At 49.6% G+C, this 24,102-nt stretch overlaps 1 pseudogene; it reads left to right on the plus strand.

Annotated features, from left to right (window-relative positions):
* Positions 1–1,495: 1,495 nt before the first annotated feature.
* The window catches only part of LOC115129758 (sodium channel protein type 2 subunit alpha-like), a 36,711-nt pseudogene continuing 14,104 nt past the window's right edge, over positions 1,496–24,102 (plus strand).

Raw genomic sequence — 24,102 nt, forward strand, 5'->3', positions numbered from 1 at the left:
GGCAATCAGAACCCAAATGGTGTTAACCTGATGAATGCAAATGTGATCCCTCCTCGGCTGGCCTAGGAGCCCCATGGAAGTGTATGCTGGGTGCTGTGCCACTGTTTTGGATGTGCCATGTGTCAGTAGTAGCCTCATAAGTCAGACAGTATAGGGTTGCTAGGTGACACAACTGCAGCTCCTCCATTGTTTCAGAAATATGACATGGTAAAGACTGACAATGAAGGCTATGTCAGTAGTACCATTCTGTAACGAGGATCACAGTGCTAAAGATGTGATTAGAGAGGAGCCGTTGGGGGAACACAGTCTTATTCCCTGGCCCCTGCTCCCAGACAGGAAGGCCCCACTGATCTCACTGACCTCTGAATATGTGTTGTCTTAAAGGTACAGGCTTTGTTCTAAGGGCCCACTTGGGCTTTAGGGGAGTGCTTGTTTGTATTTCTCCCTGGGCCTCTGGAGGAAACAGGGTAGGCCTTTGGAGAGAGGGAAAAAAAGATAAATGTCGGAGAGGAAGGTGTGTGTGGGCGTTAATTGATGTTGATGGAGAATCAGGCCATGGCGAGAGAGAAAATGAGTGTTTATTTCCATCACAGATGTATCCACAATGCGTGTGATCTATCCACAGCAGTTGGCTGTGTTTAAATCAACCCCAGTGACAACCCTGGGGACATATTGAAAGTCACCTACATAGAATTACATTTTAATAAGCTTAAAAAATCTCTGTGGTCAGCTACATCTCATTTAACTTGGTGACCACTTCCCTTCTCATACAAATATAATTTTTTATTTGGCTGAAACAGGCCTCTGATGTCCAGTTTGGTTGGCCACGGCCAAGGCTGTCTGTGTCCCTCTGCATCAGTTCAGGTCCCTCTTCGGCTGTCACCAGCCTCAGCCCTCTCGCCTTGCCCTTGTCCCCGCCTATGACCCCCTGGGCATCTCGAAAGAAAGACTACCCAGAGTTCAATGCGGGCAGAGGAACTGTGCGAACCCTCTCTAATGTCTCCCTTCCTTTTCACTGTGTGTGTGTGTGTGTGTGTCTGGTTGACAGTCATCCAGGGTTTCACTCTCAACAGTAGATATATCTACATGCATGAGCTGCGTGCACATTACCCTGTAATGTTCTTACCACGTTGATGTCTTTAAGAGGAAATATACTAGGATTAAGGATGCTACACTAAGTCTCTTTGATCGTCCATCAGAGAGAGAAATAAACCAGGTCCCTGTGTATGATGACGTAATGGTATATCTGAACATGGTGCTACAGTACAGTAATTTACAACAGAAGTCATGGGAAATTAAGATTATATTGCCATTCATGTTTCAGTTGTACGTATTTGACATTCATCTTAGGGGGAGGGGAGAGTATTTGTCTAAACATACAGTAGAGTACTGGCTGTATCCCAGGCCACTTGTCATGCACAACATGTGCTGTAGGCTAAATGTTGTAGCTGGTCCTTCCTGATCTCCCTCCCTCCCTCTCTCCCCAGCCCCCTGCCCTGGCGGAGCCCCAAGCTTCCCTGTGAAGGAGCACCATGACAAGATGGCACAGCTGCTTGTACCGCCCGGACCTGACAGCTTCTGCCGCTTCTGTCCCGACTCGCTTGCCGCCATCGAAAGGCGCATTGCTGAGGAGGAGGCCCGGAAACCCCGCGTTGACCGCTGTAGCGACAGCAATGACGACAACGATCCCAAGCCCAACAGCGACATGGAGGCAGGGAAGTCTCTCCCCTTCATCTACGGGGACATCCCCCAAGGCTTTGTCTCCACCCCTCTGGAGGACCTGGACCCCTTCTACTCCAACCAGAAGGTACTGGTCACACCCACACCTAGCCTAAATTCCAGATCTGTTTGTGCTGTCTTGCCAACTCCTATTTCATGTCATATGGGACTCAGGCTAAACCCCACCCACAACCTTTAAGGTTTGGTCTATTTTTCTATTCAAAAGCATTATGATACATTCACAAGACATTGCAAGACTCAATGGCAATCACATTAGCCCCTGCTGGCCAATAATGACACATAGGAGTTCACAGAATGTTCTGAATTTTAAACAAAGCTAGCATACTGTGCTCCAAAGTGGAAACATGGTGCCATGTCCTTATGCCAACACTCTAGGGTCCTCCTTACATGGTGCCAATGCTAACTAGCAGCCAACACTCTAGGGTCCTCCTTACATGGTGCCAAGGCTAACTAGCAGCCACACTCTAGGGTCCTCCTTACATGGTGCCAAGGCTAACTAGCAGCCACACTCTAGGGTCCTCCTTACATGGTGCCAAGGCTAACTAGCAGCCACACTCTAGGGTCCTCTACATGGTGCCAAGGCTAACTAGCAGCCAACACTCTAGGGTCCTCCTCAGATGGTGCCAAGGCTAACTAGCAGCCAACACTCTAGGGTCCTCCTCAGATGGTGCCAAGCCTAACTAGCAGCCAATGCACAAGTGACAGGAACTGGGCGAAACTGTGGCCCCAGCTGAGCCTTTCATGTAATCATCAAGACACAATGTACTGTAGAAGCCCCTTCTGTAGGACGGCTGTTTACAGAGCCTACCTAACACTTTCACACTACCATGATCAGACACACACACACACACACACACACACACACACACACACACACACACACACACACACACACACACACACACACACACACACACACACACATATCATGAGTCCATCTGAGAGAGAGAGAGGGACTGCCTGGCTGCTCTCCTGTCCTCTGGGGTTTGAGCGTGCCAGACAGAAGGATCAACACCAATAGTAACAGGGCCACAGGACAGCCTCAGCACACCATCAACACTGGAGGACAATGTTTTGGCCTTGCCTTGGTGCTGTGGTGGTGTGTACAGCTGGGATGGGTGTGTTTCACAGCCACAGTCACTTCTTGTAGTCTTAGTTTCATAGTCAGTTGAAGATGTACTACATATTACTGCATGTCATTTGGGCAACTCAACTCTTCCTCTCTCTCTCTCTCTCTGTCTCTGTCTCTCGGTCTCTTTCAGACATTTATAGTATTAAATCGCGGCAAGGCAATATTCCGTTTCAACGCCACTCCTGCCTGTTACATCCTAAGCCCCTTCAATCCTCTACGGAGAATAGCAATTGCAGTTTTAGTACACTCATATCCTTTCACATCTATATCAAGGTTTGGTTTGATATAGTTTGGTGTCATATAGAGCAAATACGTGAGAGTAATGTGACTAAATTGTATGTTGACTTTGAAAATATGTTATGGTAGGGGGGTCCCTGAGTGGTTTGTGACCATGTGACCTGACCAAGAAAAACTCTGGGTCGATATTTCTAGGCGGTATAGGGCATGGAGTTTTTCCGGGTAATTTTTTATAAAAAATATATATTTCACCTTTACTTAACCAGGTAGGCTAGTTGAGAACAAGTTCTCATTTACAACTGCGACCTGGCCAAGATAAAGCAAAGCAGTGCGACACAAACAACAACACAGAGTTATACATGGAATAAACAAACATACAGTCAATAATACAATAGAAAAAGTCTATATACAGTGTGTGCAAATGAGGTAGGATAAGGCAGGTAAGGCAATGAATAGGCCATAGTGAGTGGCTAAATAATTACAATATAGCAATTAAACACTGGAGTGGTACATGTGCAGAAGATGAGTGTGCAAGTAGAGATACTGGGGTGCAAAGGAGCAAAAATATATAAAAAAATAACAGTATGGGGATGAGGTAGTTGTATGGTATATTTACAGATGGGCTATGTACAGGTGCAGTGATATGTGAGCTGCTCTGACAGCTGGTGCTTAAAGCTAGTGAGGGAGATGTGAGTCTCCAGCTTCAGTGATTCTTGCAGTTCGTTCCAGTCCTCTCCATTCCTCCCCAATTAAATGGCAGCAGAGGTCTGGAAAGAAAGGTGGCCGAAGGAGGAATTGGCTTTGGGGGTGACCAGTGAAATATACCTGCTGTAGCGCGCTCTACAGGTGGGTGCTGCTATGGTGACCAGTGAGCTGAGATAAGGCGGGGCTTTACCTAGAAAATACTTATAGATGACCTGGAGCCAGTGGGTTTGGCGACGAATATGAAGCGAGGGCCAGCCAACGAGAGCATACAGGTTGCAGTGGTGGATAGTATATCGGGTTTTGGTGACAAAACGGATAGCCTATGGCCTATGGTCACGGAACACTTGGGGCCTAGTCCTCATTATTAGTTAGCCTTGATGTGACATTGCTTTACATGTGTCTCTGAACGTGTTGGGTTCTTTCCTTGACTTGTGTCTCTGTACGATGTTCAGCATGTTGATCATGTTCACCATTCTGACCAACTGTGCATTTATGACTCTGAGCAACCCCCCGGACTGGGCCAAGAATGTTGAGTAAGTAACTTACGTATATTCTAGATTTAATTCTTATAGGTTACTTATTATTGGCTGTTACACTATTCAATTGACACCAGTTTTTATAGCTTCCTTTGTAAGACACAAGATACAATTCTGTTTCCAGTGTGAGAATGCGTAATTGCGTTTCTCAGACATTTTTACTGTGAGAAACCATAAGAAATGAATTAGCATGACAATTCAAACATTGGCTATGCTCTAGTATCCACCACAGGAGGTTGGTGGCACCTTAATTGGGGAGAAATGCAGAGGAATAAGTGGAATTGTATCAAATACATCAAACACAAGGTTTGATGCAATTCTATTCGCACCGTTCCAGCCATTATTATGAGCCATTCTCCCCTCAGCAGCCTCCACTGATATCCACACTAGCATAAGACTTACAATTGTTTTCTTGCCATCAAAATTGGAACAGAGCCTACACTGGCACAGGAGAAATAGTGTTGTTTTGGTCTAGCCGGAAAACAGTTATAAGATTTTGATTGAATAGGGCTGTTGTTGTTGACTTCCATAGCAACCATCATAATGCCTTTCTGTCTTGGTTTGATCAGGTACACATTCACAGGAATTTACACATTCGAGTCTCTCATTAAAATCTTGGCGAGGGGGTTCTGTGTGGGGAAGTTCACCTTCCTCAGGGATCCATGGAACTGGTTGGACTTCATGGTCATCTCCATGGCGTAAGTATTACCACAGATGTACAGTTGAAGTCGGAAGTTTACAAACACATAGGTTAGAGTTATTAAAACTTGTTTTTCAACCACTCCACAAATATCTTGTTAACCAACTATAGTTTTGGCAAGTCGGTTAGAACATCTACTTTGTGCATGACATAAGTCATTTTTCCAACAAGATTATACAGATTATTTCACTTATAATTCACTGTACCACAATTCCAGTGGGTCAGAAGTTTACATACACTAAGTTCACTGTGCCTTTAAACAGCTTGGACAGTTCCAGAAAATGCTGTCATGAGTTTAGAAGCTTCTGATAGGCTAATTGACATCATTTGAGTCAATTGGATGTATTTCAAGGCCTACCTTCCAGCTCAGTGCCTCTTTGCTTGACATCATGGGAAAATCAAAAGAAATTAGCCAAGACCTCAGAAAAACAATTGTAGACCTCCACAAGTCTGGTTCAATCCTTGGGAGCAATTTCCAAATGCCTGAAGGTACCATGTTCATCTGTACAAACAGTATTACGCAAGTATAAACACCATGGGACCACACAGCTGTCATACCACTCAGGAAGGAGACTCGTTCTGTCTCCCAGAGATGAACGTACTTTGGTGCAAAAAGTGCAAATCAACCCCAGAACAACAGCAAAGGACCGTGTGAAGATGCTGGAGGAAACAGGTACATAAGTATTTATATCCACAGTAAAACAAGTCCTATATCGACATAACCTGAAAGGCCCCTCAGCAAGGAAGAAGCCACTGCTCCAAAACCGCCATAAAAAAATCCAGACTATGGTTTGCAACTGCACATGAGGACAAAGATGATACTTTTTGGAGAATGTCCTCTGGTCTGATGAAACAAAAATAGAACTGTTTGGCCAGAATGACCATTGTTATGTTTGGAGGAAAAAGGGGAGGCTTACAAGCCGAAGAACACCATCCCAAACATGAAGTACGGTGGGTGCTTTTCTGCAGGAGGGACTGGTGCGCTTCACAAAATAGATGGCAACATGAGGGAGGAAAATTATGTGCATATATTGAAGCAACATCTCAAGACATCATTTAAAGCTTGGTTGCAAAAGGGTCTTCCAAATGGATAATGACCCTAAGCATACTTCCAAAGTTGTCGCAAAATGGCATAAGGACAACAAAATCAAGGTATTGGAGTGGCCATCACAAAGTCCTGACCTCAGTCCTATAGAAAATGTGTGGGCAGAACTGAAAAAGCGTGTGCAAGCAAGGAGGCCTACAAACCTGACTCCGTTACACCAGCTCTGTCAGGAGGAATGGGCATGAATTCACCCAACTTATTGTGGGAAGCTTGTGGAAGGCTACCCGAAACGTTTGACCCAAGTTAAACAATTTAAAGGCAATGCTACCAAATAATAATTGAGTGTATGTAAACTTTTGACCCTCTGGGAATGTGATGAAAGTAATAAAAGCTGAAATAAATCATTTACTCGACTATTATTCTGACATTTCAAATTCTTAAAATAAGTGGTCATCCTATCTGACCCAAGACAGGGAATGTTTACAAGGATTAAATGTCAGGAATTGTGAAAAACTGAGTTTAAATGTATTTGGCTAAGGTGCATGTAAACTTACGACTTCAACTATATGGATGACATATTTCCAGCTAGGGTCAATAGAATAGGATATTATCTAGCATTGCTGACTATATCAACAACAAGCATGTTTGAGTATAGGATGATGTATGTATTCCTCCTTTTTTAAGTATAATTAATATAACACTTCACTACAAAACTACTACTCATGTCACTAATCCAAATATCAATATACACTGACTATACCAAACATTAGGAACACCTTCAGATGCTCCCCCCCCACCCCCACCCCACGCTCAAAATGTTGGCCCATGACTAGTGTGAAAAACCCAGCAGCATTGCTGTTCTTGACACAAACCAGTGTGCCTGGCCCCTACTACCACACCCCATTCAAAATCTTTTGTCTTGCCCATTCACCCCTGAATGGCACAAATACATAATTCATGTCTCAATTGTCTCAAGGCTTAAACATCTTTCATTAACCTGTCTCCTCCCCTTCATCTACACTGATTGGAGTGGATTTAATAAGTGACATCAATAAGGGATCCTAGCTTTCACCTGGATTCACCTGTTCAGTCTATGTCATGGAAAGTGCAGGTGTCCTTAATGTTTCTACACTCTGTGGATATTCTGATTCTGCCATGTAACTTGAAGGACTGGTTTGAAAAGTGTGGACACGGAGGTCTGTCAGGCCACAGAGGTCTGTCAGGACACAGAGGTTAGAGGTATGAGGTCAGAGCAGTGCTCTACACTCAACACTCTAGACCAGTGGTATTCAAACTTTTTCAGTGGAGACCCATATTTTTTGCCAGAATTTCTGGGGACCCTGTTTATTTTGTTCTCGCGACCCCACCCCAAATCTAATGATGCAGCCATAATTCATTACATTTCTATTTTTACATTAACAAATAGTCATCAATTAATTCCATTTGAATCTCTCTTCAAAATGAAAAGAAACCATTAACTACATTTAATAAATAAAATTGTATTTTTCAAGTAATCTTTCTCAAAAACGTATATACTGTATATATGATATCTAACGTATTCCTGTTTATGATGTAGTGCATTTGATCTAATTAATTCCACTGTGAAAGTGTGTGCTTGACGTGTATTCATATGCGCGTATGTGTGTACCTGCGTCTGTATGTGTGTGTGTGTGTGTGTGTGTGTGTGTGTGTGCATTTGCAAGTATGTCAGCGTACAACGCAGATTTTTAACTGTGCATTTAATCCTGCAGGTATGTAACAGAGTTTGTAAACCTAGGCAATGTTTCAGCTCTGCGCACTTTCAGAGTTTTGCGAGCTTTGAAAACTATCTCGGTCATCCCAGGTAAGAACCTATGCCTGCTCTCACACCCGTCAGCCAAGATGTCTTTTGTTTGTGACATTTGTCAACCCCCCCCCCCAACCCCCAACCCCCTTGTGTTGTCATGGTGTGTGTCCTGTGTGTGTGACTTCCCCCTTCCTTCCTTCCTTGCTCCTCCTCCCTCCCCCAAACCTCCCACTGCTGCCTTCCCTTACAGATATGTGACAGAGTTTGTGGACCTGGGTAATGTCTCGGCCCTCAGAACCTTCAGGGTTCTCCGAGCCCTCAAAACTATATCAGTCATCCCAGGTGAGAGAGCCCAGGTCAGAGGTTAAAGGTTAAACACTTAAATGCTAGCAACAAGGCTATAAGCTAACAGCTAATGGCTAATTCACTCCATCTGAGACACAGTAACTGCTCATCTCACATTTAGCTTAGCCTAGCGTTGTTGCCTCTGTCACGCTGCCTTTCCACAGCCCAGTAAAAGCAGGAATCCGGGCCCACTCCATCGAGATGGAAAAGATTCCACACTTTTAGACACATGATGTTACTTTCACTTTCTTCCTGTAATTCTCTTTCTTTGTTATCTTGCCCTTTGGGGAAATTAGGTAGAATATTTATGATTTGTTTTTTCTTTTTATGCATGAGACATTGCAAAAGCCAATTTGTGTGGTGAGCATTTTTGTCTAGGGTTCCCCCTCTATCCTTGTTCTATGTTGCATGTATGTCTTGTTCACTGTGTATGGTGGTTGTTGAATAGGGATGTACTAGAGTGATGCTAGGCAATGCCATGACACACACTCTCACAAAGTTGTCATCTCTCTGTTTCATGGATGAACCAATCACATCATTGGACCCATGATTAGTGGGGGTCTCTAACCTCAACCTACATCAGCCCGCTTTCAAATCAAAATGTATTTGTCACATGCGCCGAATACAACACATGTAGACCTTACAGTGAAATGCTTACTTACAAGCCCTTAACCAACAATGCAGTTTAAAGAAAAATACAAATAAAATAAGAAGTAAAAGTAAGAAATAATTATAAGCAGCAGTAAAATAACAATAGCGAGTCTATGCACAGGGGGTGCCGGTACAGAGTCAATGTGCGGGGGCAGCGGTTAGTCGAGGTAATTGAGGTAATATGTACATGTAGCTAGAGTTATTAAAGTGATAATAACAGGGATAATAATAACAGAGAGTAGCAGCAGCATAGAAGGGGGGACAATGCAAACAGTCTGGGTAGCCATTTGATTAGATGTTCAGCAGTCTTATGGCTTGGGGGTAGAAGCTGTTTAGAAGCCTCTTGGACCTAGACTTGGCACTCTGGTACCGCTTGCCGTGTGGTAGCAGAGAGAACAGTCTATGACTAGGGTGGCTGGAGTCTTTGACAATTTTTGGGGCCTTCCTCTGACACCGCCTGGCATAGAGGTCCTGGATGGCAGGAAGCTTAGCCCCAGTGATGTACTGGGCCGTACGCACTACCCTCTGTAGTGCCTTGCTGTCGGAGGCCGAGCAGTTTCCATACCATGTAGTGATGCAACCCATCAGGATGCTCTCAATGGTGCAGCTGTAGAACGTTTTGAGGATCTGAGGACCCGTGTGGAGTTCAATAGAGACTGCATCATCTGTGAATCTGTTGGGGTGGTATGTAAATTGGAGTGGGTCTAGGGTTTCTGGGATAATGGCGTTAATGTAAGCCATGACCAGCCTTTCAAAGCACTTCATGGCTACAAACTGGAGTGCTATGGGTGGGTAGTCATTTTGTCAGGTTACCTTAGTGTTCTTGGGCACAGTGACTATGGTGGTCTGCTTGAAACATGTGGGTATTACAGACTCGGACAGGGAGAGGTTGAAAATGTCAGTGAAGACACTTGCCAGTTGGTCAGCGCATGCTCAGAGTACACATCCTGGTCATCCGTCTGGCCCTGCGGCCTTGTGAATGTTGACCTGTTTAAAGGTCTTACTCACATCAGCTGCGGAGAGCATGATCACAGAGTCGTCCAGAATAGCTGATGCTCTCATGCATGTTTCAGTGTTACTTGCCTCAAGTGAGTATAGAAGTAATTTAGCTCGTCTGGTAGGATGGTGTCACTGGGCAGCTCTCGGCTGTACTTCCCTTTGTAGTCTGTAATAGTTTGCAAGCCCTGACACATCCGACGTGCATCGGAGCCAGTGTAGTACGATTCGATCTTAGTCCTATATTGACGCTTTGCCTGTTTGATGGTTCGTCGGAGGGCATAGCTGGATTTCTTTTAAGCTTCCGGGTTAGAGTCCCGCACCTTGAAAGCGGCAGCTCTACCCTTTAGCTCAGTGCGGATGTTGCCTGTAATCCATGGCTTCTGGTTGGGGTATGTACGTACAGTCATTATGGGGACGACATCATCAATGCACTTATTGATGAAGCCAATGACTGATGTGGTTTACTCCTCAATGCCATCGGAAGAATCCTGGAACATATTCCGGTCTGTGCTAGCAAAACAGTCTGTAGAAAAACTGTAGTTTAGCATCTGCTTAGCATCACTAAAACCCCAACACACTTAGTCCCTATCAAACTGAATGATCGCAATTTGTCTATTATGTCATTATTACATTGCTGTACAGATCACTACGTAATGATATGATACGATATCTGTAGTGATCTGAGTCTATTCAAAAAGAGAATTTGATTATCAACCAAAATTAGACTTTCTGTGTAGACAGTTTGCCAGGGGTTTATCTAAGTGTGTTAAGAACTGGGTGATCTTAACACCAACAACACCATCTCTGGAGAGATCCACGATCCTCAACCAGCTCCTGTATGAATGTCATACAGAAACTTGACATATGGATCTCCTATGCTGCTTGCTAGCTATCATTGGGGGCTGAAGCATTTCTACATACCTTAGCATTTCTATACTACATTTCTATACCATATTATGTATCTGTTCTATTAATCAGTTGGAGCTGGTAACCAGGACTGTGCGTCGTCCCTCCCTTACAGGACTAAAGACCATCGTGGGCGCTCTGATCCAGTCGGTCAAGAAGCTCTCCGATGTCATGATCCTCACCGTTTTCTGTCTCAGCGTCTTCGCTCTGATTGGCCTGCAGCTCTTCATGGGCAACCTGAGGCAGAAGTGTATCCGCAACCTCGCCAATGACACGACCCCTGACGACCGCCTGAACAGAACTCTGGGAACTCCAGACTTAAATGGAACCGATTTCAACGGAACCGATTTCAACATCACTAGCTCCGTAAACTGGACTGAGTACATCAACAATGAGAGTAAGTTAAGTGCTTGTTTGTCTGCAGGGGCGCCGGGGTAATGAGGGTCGTGTTCTATACCTCAGACAGTATCTGAGTCACACTACTCAGACAGTCTTCATATTCTTTGTAATAAAACCAGACAGCCCATGCCCTGCCCAATTTCTGTGAAGCAGCGTGATAAAGAGTGACAGCGATTGGCCGGAAGGCCGGGGCAAGTGCAAGTAGTGCCCGGTGGGAAATTGTGGCAAACGTGGCGGATAATCGCCCCCACAATAACCCCCTTCTCCCCATCCCCCCCTACACCCTGTCTGTGTGTGAGAAAACAGGCACATAGAGAGAGAGAGAGAGAGAGAGAGAGGGGCTCCTCACTGGCCGCCGGTGGGGCACGGCAGGCAGGCGGACACACAGACCAGACCAGCAAACATATGACACTGATGTCATGGGGAGAGAGGGGACAAGGCGGAAAGGGAGGAGGAGATAAATGAAGAAGAGAGAAAGGGTAGAGTGAAAATGGTCTAAGGATAAAGAGGAAATGGATTTACAAAGATAGAGAGAGCGAGAGCGGGAGAGAGAAGATAGAGAAAACAGGGGGAAATGACAGTCAGTGTTGACGATGGAACTGATGCAATATCATGCAAATAAATCCATTTGAGTGAGAGATGGAAAGATGGAGAGAGTAATGGAGGGAGTCACAGAGGTCTGGGAGGGAGGTGTAGCAGTTAGTTGGGTGAGAGGTCCAGTAAGCCTCTCCATCTCTCTGCAGCCTGCAGCTTTTAGTATTCAAGGCCAGTAGGTCACGGGGTCAAACTCTCTCTTGGACGACTCTGTCCTCTTCCCCTGAGCTGTTGTACACTGTCAAACAGACAGTATATGTCTCCTTGACCTCCAGTCTCAGGGGATGCATTGGTTTATATCCTTGTATAATGCAATGTTTACTCCTTGCATCCTTTGTTTTTGTGAATTATTTATTTATTGACAACAATCTATCATTCACCCACAGTAATGGCTATGGTGTTTATTGTGGTCCTCCTTGGTCCATAGTGTTCCAGGTATGGTCATGATGAGATATTGTTAGAGTTATTACCTCTGCACTATATATATGCTGTATATACGTATATATATATATATATATATATATATATATATATATATATATACACACACACATATACATAATTCACAGTTTTGACGTCTCACTATTATTCTACAATATAGAAAATAGTAAAAATAAAGAAAACCCCTTGAATGAGTAGGTGTTCTGAGTTTGAAGGTTGGCCTTGAAATACATCTACAGGTACACATCCAATTGACTCAAATGATGTCAATTCGTTTATCAGAAGCTTCTAAAGCATTGACAGCATTTTCTGGAATTTTCCAAGCTATTTGAAGGCACAGTCAACTTAGTGTATGTAAACTTCTGACCCACTGTTATTGTGATACAGTGAATTATAAATTAAATCATCTGTAAACAACAACAACTTTCCTCCCTGCCCGCCTCCCTCCTCTCTTTCCTCCCTGCTTGCCCGCCTCCCTCCTCTCTTTTCTCCCTCCTCTCTTTCCTCCCTGCCCGCCTCCCTCCTCTCTTTTCTCCCTCATCTCTTTCCTCCCTGCCCGCCTCCCTCCTCTCTTTTCTCCCTCCTCTCTTTCCTCCCTGCCCGCCTCCCTCCTCTCTTTCTCCCCCTGCCTGCCTGCCTCCCTCCTCTCTTTTCTCCCTGCCTGCCTCCTCCTCTCTTTCCTCCCTGCCTCCTGCCTGCCCCCTCCTCTCTTTTTCTCCCTGCCCCTCCTCCCTCCTCCTCTCTTTCCTCCCTGCCTGCCTCCCTCCTCTCTTTCCCTCCCTCCCTCCCTCCCTCCCTCCTCTCTTCCTCCCTGCCCTCTCCCTTCCTCTCCCTGCCTGCCTCCCTCCTCTCTTTCCTCCCTGCCTGCCTGCCTCCCTCCTTCTTTCCTCCCTGCCTGCCTCCCTCCTCTCTTTCCTCCTGCCTGCCCGCCTCCCTCCTCTCTTTCCTCCCTCCCCTCCCTGCCCTCCCCTCCTCTCTTTCCTCCCTGCCTGCCTCCCTCCTCTCTTTCCTCCCTGCCTGCCTCCCTCCTCTCTTTCCTCCCTCCCGCCTCTCTTTCCTCCCTGCCTGCCTCCCTCCTCTCTTTCCTCCCTCCCTGCCTGCCTCCCTCCTCTCTTTCCTCCCTGCCTGCCTCCCTCCTCTTTTCCTCCCTGCCAGCCTCCCTCCTCTCTCCTCCCTCCTCCTTTCCTCCCTGCCTGCCTCTCTCCTCTTTCCTCCCTGCCTGCCTCCCTCCTCTCTCCCTCCCGCCTCCCTCCTCTTCCCTGCCTGCCCCTCCTCTCTTTCCTCCCTGCCTGCCCGCCTCCCTCCCTCTCTTTTCCTCCCTCTCTTTCCTCCCTGCCTGCCTCCCTCCTCTCCTCCCTGCCTCCTTTCCTCCCCCCCTGCCTGCCTCCCTCCTCTCTTTCCTCCCTGCCTGCCTCCCTTCTCTCTTTTCTCCCTGCCTGCCTCTTTCCTCTCTTTCCTCCCTGCCTGCCTCCCTCCTCTTTCCTCCCTGCCTGCCTCCCTCCTCTCTTTTCTCCCTGCCTGCCTCCCTCCTCTCTTTCCTCCCTGCCTGCCTCCCTCCTCCTCCCTGCCTGCCTTCCGCCTCCCTCCCTGCCTGCCCCTCCTCTCTTTCCTCCTCTCTTTCCTCCCTCCCTCTTTTCCTCCCTCCCTGCCTCCTCCCTCCTCTTTTCCTCCCTGCCTGCCTCCCTCCTCTCTTTCCTCCTCCAGCCTCCTGCCTGCCTCCCTCCTCTCTTTCCTCCCTGCCTGCCTCCCTCCTCTCTTTTCCTCCCTCCCTGCCTGCCTCCCTCCTCTCTTTCCTCCCTCCTCTCTTTCCTCCCTGCCTGCCTCCCTCCTCTCTTTCCTCCCTCCCTGCCTGCCTCCCTCCTCTCTTTCTCCCTCCCTGCCTGCCTCCCTCCTCTCTTTCCTCCCTGCCTGCCTCCCTCCTCTCTTTTCCTCCCTGCCTGCCTCCCTCCTCTCTTTCCTCCCTGCCTCCCTCCTTCCTCCCTCCTACCTTTCCCCTCCCTCCCTGCCTGCCTCCCCTCCTCTCCTCCCTGCCTTCCTCCTCTCCTCCCTCCTCTCTTTTCTCCCTCCTCTCTTTCCTCCCTGCCTGCCTCCCTCCTCTTTTCCTCCCTGCCTGCCTCCTTTTTTTCCTCCCTGCCTGCCTCCCTCCTCTCTTTCCTCCCTGCCTCCTCTTTCCTCTCTTTCCTCCCTGCCTGCCTCCCTCCTCTCTTTCCTCCCTGCCTGCCTCCCTCCTCCTCCCTGCCTGCCTCCCTCCTCTCTTTCCTCCCTGCCTGCCTCCCTCCTCTCTTGCCTCCCTGCCTGCCTGCCCGCCTCCCTCTTTTCTCCTTTCTCCCTCCTCCCTCCCTCCTCTCCCTTTCCTCCCTGCCTCGCCTCCCTCCTCCTCTTTTTCCTCCCTGCCCGCCTCCCTCCTCTCTTTTCCTCCCTCCCTGCCTCCTCCCTCCTCTCTTTTCCTCCCTGCCTGCCTCCCTCCTCTCTCCCTGCCTTCCTCCCTGCCTGCCTCCCTCCTCTCTTTCCTCCCTGCCCTGCCTGCCTCCCTCCTCTCTCCCTTCCTCCCTCCCTGCCTGCCTCCCTCCTCTCTTCCTCCTGCCTCCCTCCCTCCCTCCTCCTTTCCTCCCTGCCTCCCTCCTCTCTTTCCTCCCTGCCTTTCCTCCCTTCTCTCCCCTCTGCCTCCCTCCTCTCCCTCCCTGCCTGCCTCCCTCCTCTCTTTTTTCCCTGCCTGCCTCCCTCCCTCCTCTTTCCTCCCTCCCTGCCCTCCTCTCCCTCCCTCTCCTCCCCTGCCTGCCTCCCTCCTCTCTTTCCTCCCTGCCTGCCTCCCTCCTCTTGCCTCCCTGCCTTCCTCCCTCCCTGCCTGCCTCCCTCCTCTCTCCTCTTCCCTCCCTCCCTTTCCCTCCTCCCTCCCTGCCTGCCTCCCTCCTCTCCTCCCTGCCTCTCTTTTCTCCCCTCCTCTCTTTCCTCCCTGCCTTCCTCCTCTCTCTTTCCTCCCCTCCCTGCCTGCCTCCCTCCTCTCTTTCCTCCCTGCCTGCCTCCCTCCTCTTCTTTCCTCCCTGCCTGCCTCCCTTCCTCCCTCTCTTTCCTCCCTGCCTGCCTCCCCCTCTCTTTTCTCCCTGCCGCCTCCCTCCTCTCTTTCCTCCCTCCCTGCCTGCCTCCCTCCTCTTTTCCTCCCTGCCTGCCTCCCTCCTCTCTTTCCTCCCTGCCTGCCTCCCTCCTCTCTTTTCCTCCCTCCTCTCTTTCCTCCCTGCCTCCTCCTTCTCTCTTTTCCCCTGCCTGCCTCCCTCCTCTCTTTTTCTCCCCTGCCCGCCTCCCTCCTCTCTTTCCTCCCTGCCCCCCTGCCTCCCTGCCTGCCTCCTCTCTTTTTCTCTCCCTCTTTCCTCCCTGCCTGCCTCCCTCCTCTCTTTTCCTCCCTCCCTGCCTCCTTCCTCTCTTTCCTCCCTCCCTGCCTGCCTCCCTCCTCTCTTTCCTCCCTGCCTGCCTCCCTTCTCTCTTTTCTCCCTGCCTGCCTCTTTCCTCCTTTCCTCCCTGCCTGCCTCCCTCCTCTCTTTCCTCCCTGCCTGCCTCCCTCCTCTCTTTCTCCCTGCCTGCCTCCCTCTCTCTCTTTCCTCCCTGCCTCCTCCCTCCTCTCTTTCCTCCCTGCCTGCCTCCCTCCTCCCTTCCTCCTTTTGCTCCCTCCTCTCTTTCCTCCCTGCCCGCCTCCCTCCTCTCTTTCCTCCCTGCCCGCCTCCCTCCCTCTTTTCCTCCCTGCCAGCCTCCCTCCTCTCTTTCCTCCCTCCCTCTTTCCTCCCTGCCTGCCTCTCTCCTCTCTTTCCTCCCTCCCTGCCTGCCTCCCTCCTCTCTTTCCTCCCTGCCTGCCTCCCCCTCTCTTTCCTCCCTGCCTGCCTCCCTTCTCTCCTCCCTGCCTGCCTCCCTCCTCTCTTTTCTCCCTGCATGCCTCCCTCCTCTCTTTCCTCCTCCTGCCTGCCTCCCTCCTCTCTTTCCTCCCTGCCTGCCCGCCTCCCTCCTCTCTTTTCTCCCTCCTCTCCCTCCCTGCCTGCCTCCCTCCTCTCTTTCCTCCCTGCCAGCCTCCTCCTCTCTTTCCTCCCTCCTCTCTTTCCTCCCTGCCTGCCTCTCTCCTCTCTTTCCTCCCTGCCTGCCTCCCTCCTCTCTTTTCTCCCTGCCCGCCTCCCTCCTCTCTTTCCTCCCTGCCTGCCCCCTCCTCTCTTTCCTCCCTGCCTGCCCGCCTCCCTCCTCTCTTTTCTCCCTCCTCTCTTTCCTCCCTGCCTGCCTCCCTCCTCTCTTTCCTCCCTGCCTGCCTCCTCCTCTCTTTCCTCCCTCCCTGCCTGCCTCCCTCCTCTCTTTCCTCCCTGCCTGCCTCCCTCCTCTCTTTTCTCCCTGCCTGCCTCTTTCCTCTCTTTTCCTCCCTGCCTGCCTCCCTCCTCTCTTTCCCTCCCTCCTGCCTCCCTCCTCTCTTTTTCTCCCTGCCTGCCTCCCTCCTCTCTTTCCTCCCTGCCTGCCTCCCTCCTCTCTTGCCTCCCTGCCCCTGCCTCCCTCCTCTCTTTCTCTCCTCCTCTCTTTCCTCCCTGCCCGCCTCCCTCCTCTCTTTTCCTCCCTGCCCGCCTCCCTCCTCTCTTTCCTCCCTCCCTGCCTGCCTCCCTCCTCTCTTTCCTCCCTGCCTGCCTCCCTCCTCTCTTTCCTCCCTGCCAGCCTCCCTCCTCTCTTTCCTCCCTCCTCTCTTTCCTCCCTGCCTGCCTCTCTCCTCTCTTTCCTCCCTCCCTGCCTGCCTCCCTCCTCTCTTTCCTCCCTGCCTGCCTCCCTCCTCTCTTTCCTCCCTGCCTGCCTCCCTTCTCTCTTTTCTCCCTGCCTGCCTCCCTCCTCTCTTTTCTCCCTGCATGCCTCCCTCCTCTCTTTCCTCCCTGCCTGCCTCCCTCCTCTCTTTCCTCCCTCCAGCCTCCTCCTCTCTTTCCTCCTCCTCTCTTTCCTCCCTGCCTGCCTCCCTTCTCTCTTTTCTCCCTGCCTGCCTCCCTCCCTCTCTTTTCTCCCTGCCTGCCTCCCTCCTCTCTTTCCTCCCTGCCTGCCCCCCTCCTCTCTTTCCTCCCTGCCTGCCCGCCTCCCTCCTCTCTTTTCTCCCTCCTCTCTTTCCTCCCTGCCTGCCTCCCTCCTCTCTTTCCTCCCTGCCTGCCTCCTTCCTCTCTTTCCTCCCTCCCTGCCTGCCTCCCTCCTCTCTTTCCTCCCTGCCTGCCTCCCTTCTCTCTTTTCTCCCTGCCTGCCTCTTTCCTCTCTTTCCTCCCTGCCTGCCTCCCTCCTCTCTTTCCTCCCTGCCTGCCTCCCTCCTCTCTTTTCTCCCTGCCTGCCTCCCTCCTCTCTTTCCTCCCTGCCTGCCTCCCTCCTCTCTTGCCTCCCTGCCTGCCTGCCCGCCTCCCTCCTCTCTTTTCTCCCTCCTCTCTTTCCTCCCTGCCCGCCTCCCTCCTCTCTTTCCTCCCTCCCTGCCTGCCTCCCTCCTCTCTTTCCTCCCTGCCTGCCTCCCTCCTCTCTTTCCTCCCTGCCAGCCTCCCTCCTCTCTTTCCTCCCTCCTCTTTCCTCCCTGCCTGCCTCTCTCCTCTCTTTCCTCCCTCCCCTGCCTGCCTCCCTCCTCTCTTTCCTCCCTGCCTGCCTCCCTCCTCTCTTTTCTCCCTGCCTGCCTCCCTCCTCTCTTTCCTCCCTGCCTGCCTCCCTCCTCTCTTGCCTCCCTGCCTGCCTGCCCGCCTCCCTCCTCTCTTTTCTCCCTCCTCTCTTTCCTCCCTGCCCGCCTCCCTCCTCTCTTTCCTCCCTGCCCCTCCCTGCCTGCCTCCCTCCTGCCTCCTCCCTCCTCTCCTCCCTGCCTGCCTCCCTCCTCTCTTTCCTCCCTGCCAGCCTCCCTCCTCTCTTTCCTCCCTCCTCTCTTTCCTCCCTGCCTGCCTCTCTCCTCTCTTTCCTCCCTCCCTGCCTGCCTCCCTCCTCTCTTTCCTCCCTGCCTGCCTCCCTTCTCTCTTTTCTCCCTGCCTGCCTCCCTCCTCTCTTTTCTCCCTGCCCGCCTCCCTCCTCTCTTTCCTCCCTGCCTGCCTCCCTCCTCTCTTTCCTCCCTGCCTGCCCGCCTCCCTCCTCTCTTTTCTCCCTCCTCTCTTTCCTCCCTGCCTGCCTCCCTCCTCTCTTTCCTCCCTGCCTGCCTCCTTCCTTCTCTTTCCTCCCTCCCTGCCTGCCTCCCTCCTCTCTTTCCTCCCTGCCTGCCCCCATCTCTCTTTTCTCCCTGCCTGCCTCTTTCCTCTCTTTCCTCCCTGCCTGCCTCCCTCCTCTCTTTCCTCCCTGCCTGCCTCCCTCCTTTCCTCGAGCGCTCCTCAACATATTGACTGATTGTTCCTCTCTCTGTTCCTCCTTCTAGGTAATTACTATTACCTCCTCAACCGCAGGGACGCCCTCCTCTGTGGGAATGGCAGTGGAGCCGGGTGAGACTTGACAACATCCTTTATTTACATAGCCATAACCAACCCAGCCTCAACACGCATACGGATTTACTGAGCACGATTACATGCGCACAATAAATATAATTATTGTGCACTGTCAGATGAATGCAATAGTTTGATTAAAACCTTTACGTGCTTTGCAAGAAGAACGGTTTACCTAATAATCATGTTTAAATGGACACATCTGAAAATCAGCAGACAAGATAAACGTTTTACAACACTGAACATGTTATTTTTTGCAAAGGCTATTTGATTGAGTTTGGACAAATGAAGTTTGTTTGTGAAAAATATTTCAAAGATGCATCCTTTCAGTTTTTCTGAACCCACTTCCCTCACTCATAAGAGGGAGGCTTTATGATTCCGGTCCTGGCACATGCACAGATCAAATACACAGCTGGAAAGGCCGATAAAGCTGTTTACATGTCCTAATAATTAGAAAGATTGCTCAGAAAACCAGGTGTTTTAATCAACTTTGACCTTACGCCGATTAAGATAATCAGATTAAGGTGTTTACATGACTAATGCCATACTCGGCCTTCTGCCATAATCAGTTTCATATCGAGTTATTAGTGTGCATGTAAGCATACTCACTTGTTTCCTTAACACTTAGGCATTGACGACATGCGAACTAGAATAGAGCACTTGGTGCTAATACAAGAGAGTGGAGAGGACTATACTATTTCAGCAGAATTGACTAATTTGATGCAGTCAAGTCGGTCTAATAAAAACGAGTGCCACATACAGTGGATAGTGTTAATGTAGTCAGGCTGATCTTAGTGAATCAAATCCTATTCAGTGTACGTACAGTTAAGTCGATTGAATGAAAACCAATGCTGCTCAGTGGACGCTGTAAATATCCACTGTATCGCTCTGTACTGTACAAGTGGCTTGTGGCAGTGGTTTAGTGACCACCACATGGTTGCTGACCTGTGTGTTGTGTATGGGGGTCTTCACCACAGGCTCTGCCCAGAGGGATTCACGTGCATTAAGGCAGGCAGGAACCCAGACTACGACTACACAAGCTTCGACTCGTTTGGCTGGGCCTTCCTGTCCCTGTTCAGACTCATGACCCAGGACTTCTGGGAAAACCTCTACCAACAGGTGGGCCAAAGCTTTGGTTAGAAACAAAATGGCCGCTCACTGTTTGCTGATCTGATATGCTTGACCCCTTTTAGTGCTTTTTCATTGAAAATAACAGTGAAACAACTCAGGAATACTGGTAAAGAAAAGAAAATGCATATAATGAAAACAATTATCGATCTCCTTCCTCTATCCCTCTCTCCCTCCCCTCCCTCTATCCCTCTCTCTCTCTCCCTCCCCTCCCTCTATCCCTCTCTCCCTCCCCTCCCTCTATCCCTCTCTCTCTCCCTCCCCTCCCTCTATCCCTCTCTCTCCCTCCCCTTCCTCTATCCCTCTCTCCCTCCCCTCCCTCTATCCCTCTCTCTCTCCCTCCCCTCCCTCTATCCCTCTTCCCCCTCCCTCTATCTCTCCCTCTTTCCCCTCCCTATCTACCTACCTACCTACCTCCCTATCCCTCCCTCCCTCCCTCCCTCCCTCCCTCCCCCTCCCTCCCTCCCTCCCTCTGTCTCTCTCACTCTCACTCTCACTCTCACTCTGTCTCCTCCTCTCTTCCTCCCCTCTCTCCCTCCACCATCCCACTCTCTCGCTGTCTCCTTCTCTCTTCCTCCCCCTCTCTCTCCCTCCACCATCCCACTCTCTCTCTGTCTCCTCCTCTCTTCCTCCCCCTCTCTCCCTCCACCATCCCACTCTCTCTCTGTCTCCTTCTCTCTTCCTCCCCCTCTCTCTCCCCCCGCCGTCCCTCTCTCTCTCCCTCCCTCTTAGACCCTGCGAGCGGCGGGGAAGCCCTACATGATCTTCTTTGTGTTGGTGATCTTCCTGGGTTCTTTCTACCTGGTCAACCTGATCCTGGCTGTGGTGGCCATGGCCTACGACGAGCAGAACCAGGCCACCATAGAGGAGGCAGCCCAGAAGGAGGAGGAGTTCCAGGCCATGCTGGAGCAGCTCAAGAGACAGCAGGAGGAAGCATTGGTATTGGCTGATTTTCTGCTTGTGCATTTGCATTAGAGAGTTTGACTTTTTAAAAATCATTTGCATTTGAGTCATTACGCAGACCATCTTATCCAGAGCAATGACACAGTAGTGGGTGCATACAGTCCTCCCTGTCTTTCTCTGTCTTTCCCTACCCTGCCCTCTATTGCCCTTCTCTCCATAATCCTCTCTTGCATAAGTATGTCTTGGTGCTTGCTTGGTGTCAAGCTTCTACAGACAAGGGTGCTCCATTACTATGGAAACAAGAGGTAGATAGAGAAGGAATAATTACTCTGTGCGGTATTGGTAGTACAGTATTAGCTTCCGTGGAGGGAGGGAGGTTCCATATGCTACACATCATTTATTATTTACAATAACAGCTTGACCAGCAAGTGTCCAGCAATACAATAATAACAAAAACATGGATATCACGAAGATGTTATATACTGAGTATAAGCATGGTTGCTTTTGAAAAATGAATGACTTCATTCTTTTTGTTGTTGTAAATGAATCCACAGTTATTCAGGTTTTGCAGGGCTTGTAATTAAAGAGCAATTGGGTTGTTCACTTGCTTCCGGAACAGATAACCTTTTAATCTTTGACAGTTTCGTTAGGAAAACAGTCCGTTTGTGGGACAAAACACAGGCCTCCATTTTTAGAAGTTCTTTGAAGATGATTTGGGTATTTTTGTGTTGCCTGCTGCTCTGCTCTGTGCTCTGTCCACCAAAGACGGGTGGCGGTTGCCGTGACAACTGTGCTTGTGTGTGATTGGCTGGCAGGTTGCCGCGGCAGCAGCCACAGAGAGCCACGGAGAGTACAGCGGGAGAGGGGGGCCCTCCTCAGAAGCCTCCTCAGGGACCTCCAAACTCAGCTCCAAGAGCGCCAAGGAGAGAATGAACCGTCAGAAGAAGAGAAAAGAGAGGGGTGAGCACAAGAAGTTCCACAAGTCCGAGTCGGAGGACAGTATCAAGAGGCTAAGCTTCCGGTTTTCGATAGATGCCAACCGGCTGTCCTACGAGAAGAGATGCTCCTCACCCAACCAGGCGAGTGCACAGTGAGGGGAAAGGGTCATTGTCCTAGTCACCATTGTCCTCATTACCATCATCTTCCTCATCACTCCACCGGGCGGAGTGTCCACTGAGTCACTCCAATCATGTTGATCTCCCTTCTTCCGTTTCATAACCTCCATAACCTCCAACCTCCTCCTCTTTTTCAGTACTGATACCTTTCTCTCCTCTCCCCTTTCTTTTTTTCCTCCCTCTCCCTCTCCTCTTCCACCAGTCTCTCCTCAGTATCCGCGGCTCCCTCTTCTCCCCGAGGAGGAACAGCCAAGCTAGCCTGTTTAGCTTCCGAGGCCGTGCCCGCGACGTTGTCTCCGATAACGACTTCGCCGACGACGAGCAGAGCACGTTCGAGGACACCGACAGCCGCCGCGGCTCCTTGTTCGTGCCTTGCCGTGTCGAGTGCTGCTCCAGCACGGTCAGTCAGACTAGCCTGGCCCCTCAGCGCGTCCTGCTGCCCTCCAACGGCAAGATGCACTGCACCGTGGACTGTAACGGCGTCGTCTCGCTAGTGGGAGGGACCTCGGTGCCCACCTCGCCTGTAGGACTGCTCCTGCCTGAGGTGAGCTATAATATTTATCAGTCCAGGCTCCAAATATTATTCATTTTCTTTTGATTGAGCCAGATGACCGGGTTTGCACTTTTGGGATTATTCCGTTGGTTCCATTGCCCAGCTAAAGTATTTGACAGAAAATAAATACTATTTGAAGTGAACCCAACATTGTTGGTTTAGTCATGGTTAGGGTCAGGAGTCCCTTACAGGCCACCTAGTCCGTACACTGAATAACTCTTCCAGATGTTTCTTGATCTCCAGGGGACGACCACTGACTCTGAGATGAGGCTGAAGAAGAGGAGGTCTCGCCAGGCTTCCATGGCCTACCTAGATGAACCAGACAGAGCCAGAGCCAGAGCGATGAGTGTGGCCAGTATTCTCACCAACACCATGGAGGGTTGGTGTCACACCAAGTTATTCAATAATGTGTTGTTATACCAGACCGATGAACCGAACATCTTGAAGACTCATAGCCTACAACAACCATTATAATGTGTGTGCCATCAATGAAGTGTCCTCCTTAGCATGATAAAAGCATGATAGCACTTTCCTGAAAGTTAACTATATGATATTTGATACTTCTTATACATGCTTATAACAAGTCATAATGCCTTATAGCCAAAATGTGGACATGTATACATGCCATCAGGCGGCAGGTAGCCTAGCCTTTAACCCCTAACCACTAATAATGAGGTTGTTTGTTCAAATCCCTGAGTCGACTGGGTGAAAAATCTGTCTGAGCCCCTGAGCAAGTCATTTAACCCTAATTGCTCCTGTAAGTCCCTCTGGAGAAGAGCGTCTGCTAAATGACTAAATCGTTGTTTTTTTTAAAGGGGGGGGGGAATGACTCCAAAATGTGTCTGTTTTAACCCTTTCCAGAGCTTGAAGAGTCCAGGCAGAAGTGTCCACCATGCTGGTATAAGTTTGCCAACACCTATCTGATCTGGGACTGCTGTCCTATGTGGTTGAGTTTCAAGGGGATCGTCAACACGGTGGTGATGGACCCCTTCGTGGACCTGGCCATCACCGTCTGCATCGTCCTCAACACCCTGTTCATGGCCATGGAACATTATCCCATGACCACGGAGTTCAACCACGTCCTCTCTGTCGGGAACTTGGTGAGTGTTCGACATTATTGAGGTAAACTTGCAAGGCTTTTGTCGAAATATCAAGCTGTTAAAGAGAGACTGTCACTGGGATGGTTTTCTCCCCTAACAGCCATTTCTAATTGTATATTTTTTTCTTCATACAATACATCAATATATATTTAGATATTTTTTTCACTCAGCAATCTATGTAAAATGAATTGTGAAATAGAAACACAGGTAAATAAATGCCTTACATAGTACATCTATTGAACAATACTTCACAACACATACATCAGAAACAGTTACAAATGATAGAGATCCATTCATGGATGTACAAGTCTGGTGGATAAGAGTTCAGAAATGTCCGCTGCTGCTTTTTTCATTTCTAAGGAATTTGTACGGAAAATCTCTTGCGCCTGATATAGCTTCTCCTCAAAGTCACACATGGCACCTTCCAAATCCCCAATCTGTTATTTTTCACAGTTTCATTGTCTAAGTCTATTTTAAGAAGATTCAGCCATCAAGTTGGCCACATACTATTGAAACTGTATACAAAGATGTACATCTATCCACTATCCATAGGTCCAAATATGTGTGGCTAGCCAAGCTTAACCCACACACTACCCACACAACCACTAACACTCAGTCTATGGAAGTCTTTCCAACCGTGCTCAAATCTAACTACTGTC

This window comes from Oncorhynchus nerka, linkage group LG5, assembly GCF_034236695.1.
Source record: "Oncorhynchus nerka isolate Pitt River linkage group LG5, Oner_Uvic_2.0, whole genome shotgun sequence".
Classification (NCBI taxonomy): Eukaryota; Metazoa; Chordata; class Actinopteri; order Salmoniformes; family Salmonidae; genus Oncorhynchus; species Oncorhynchus nerka.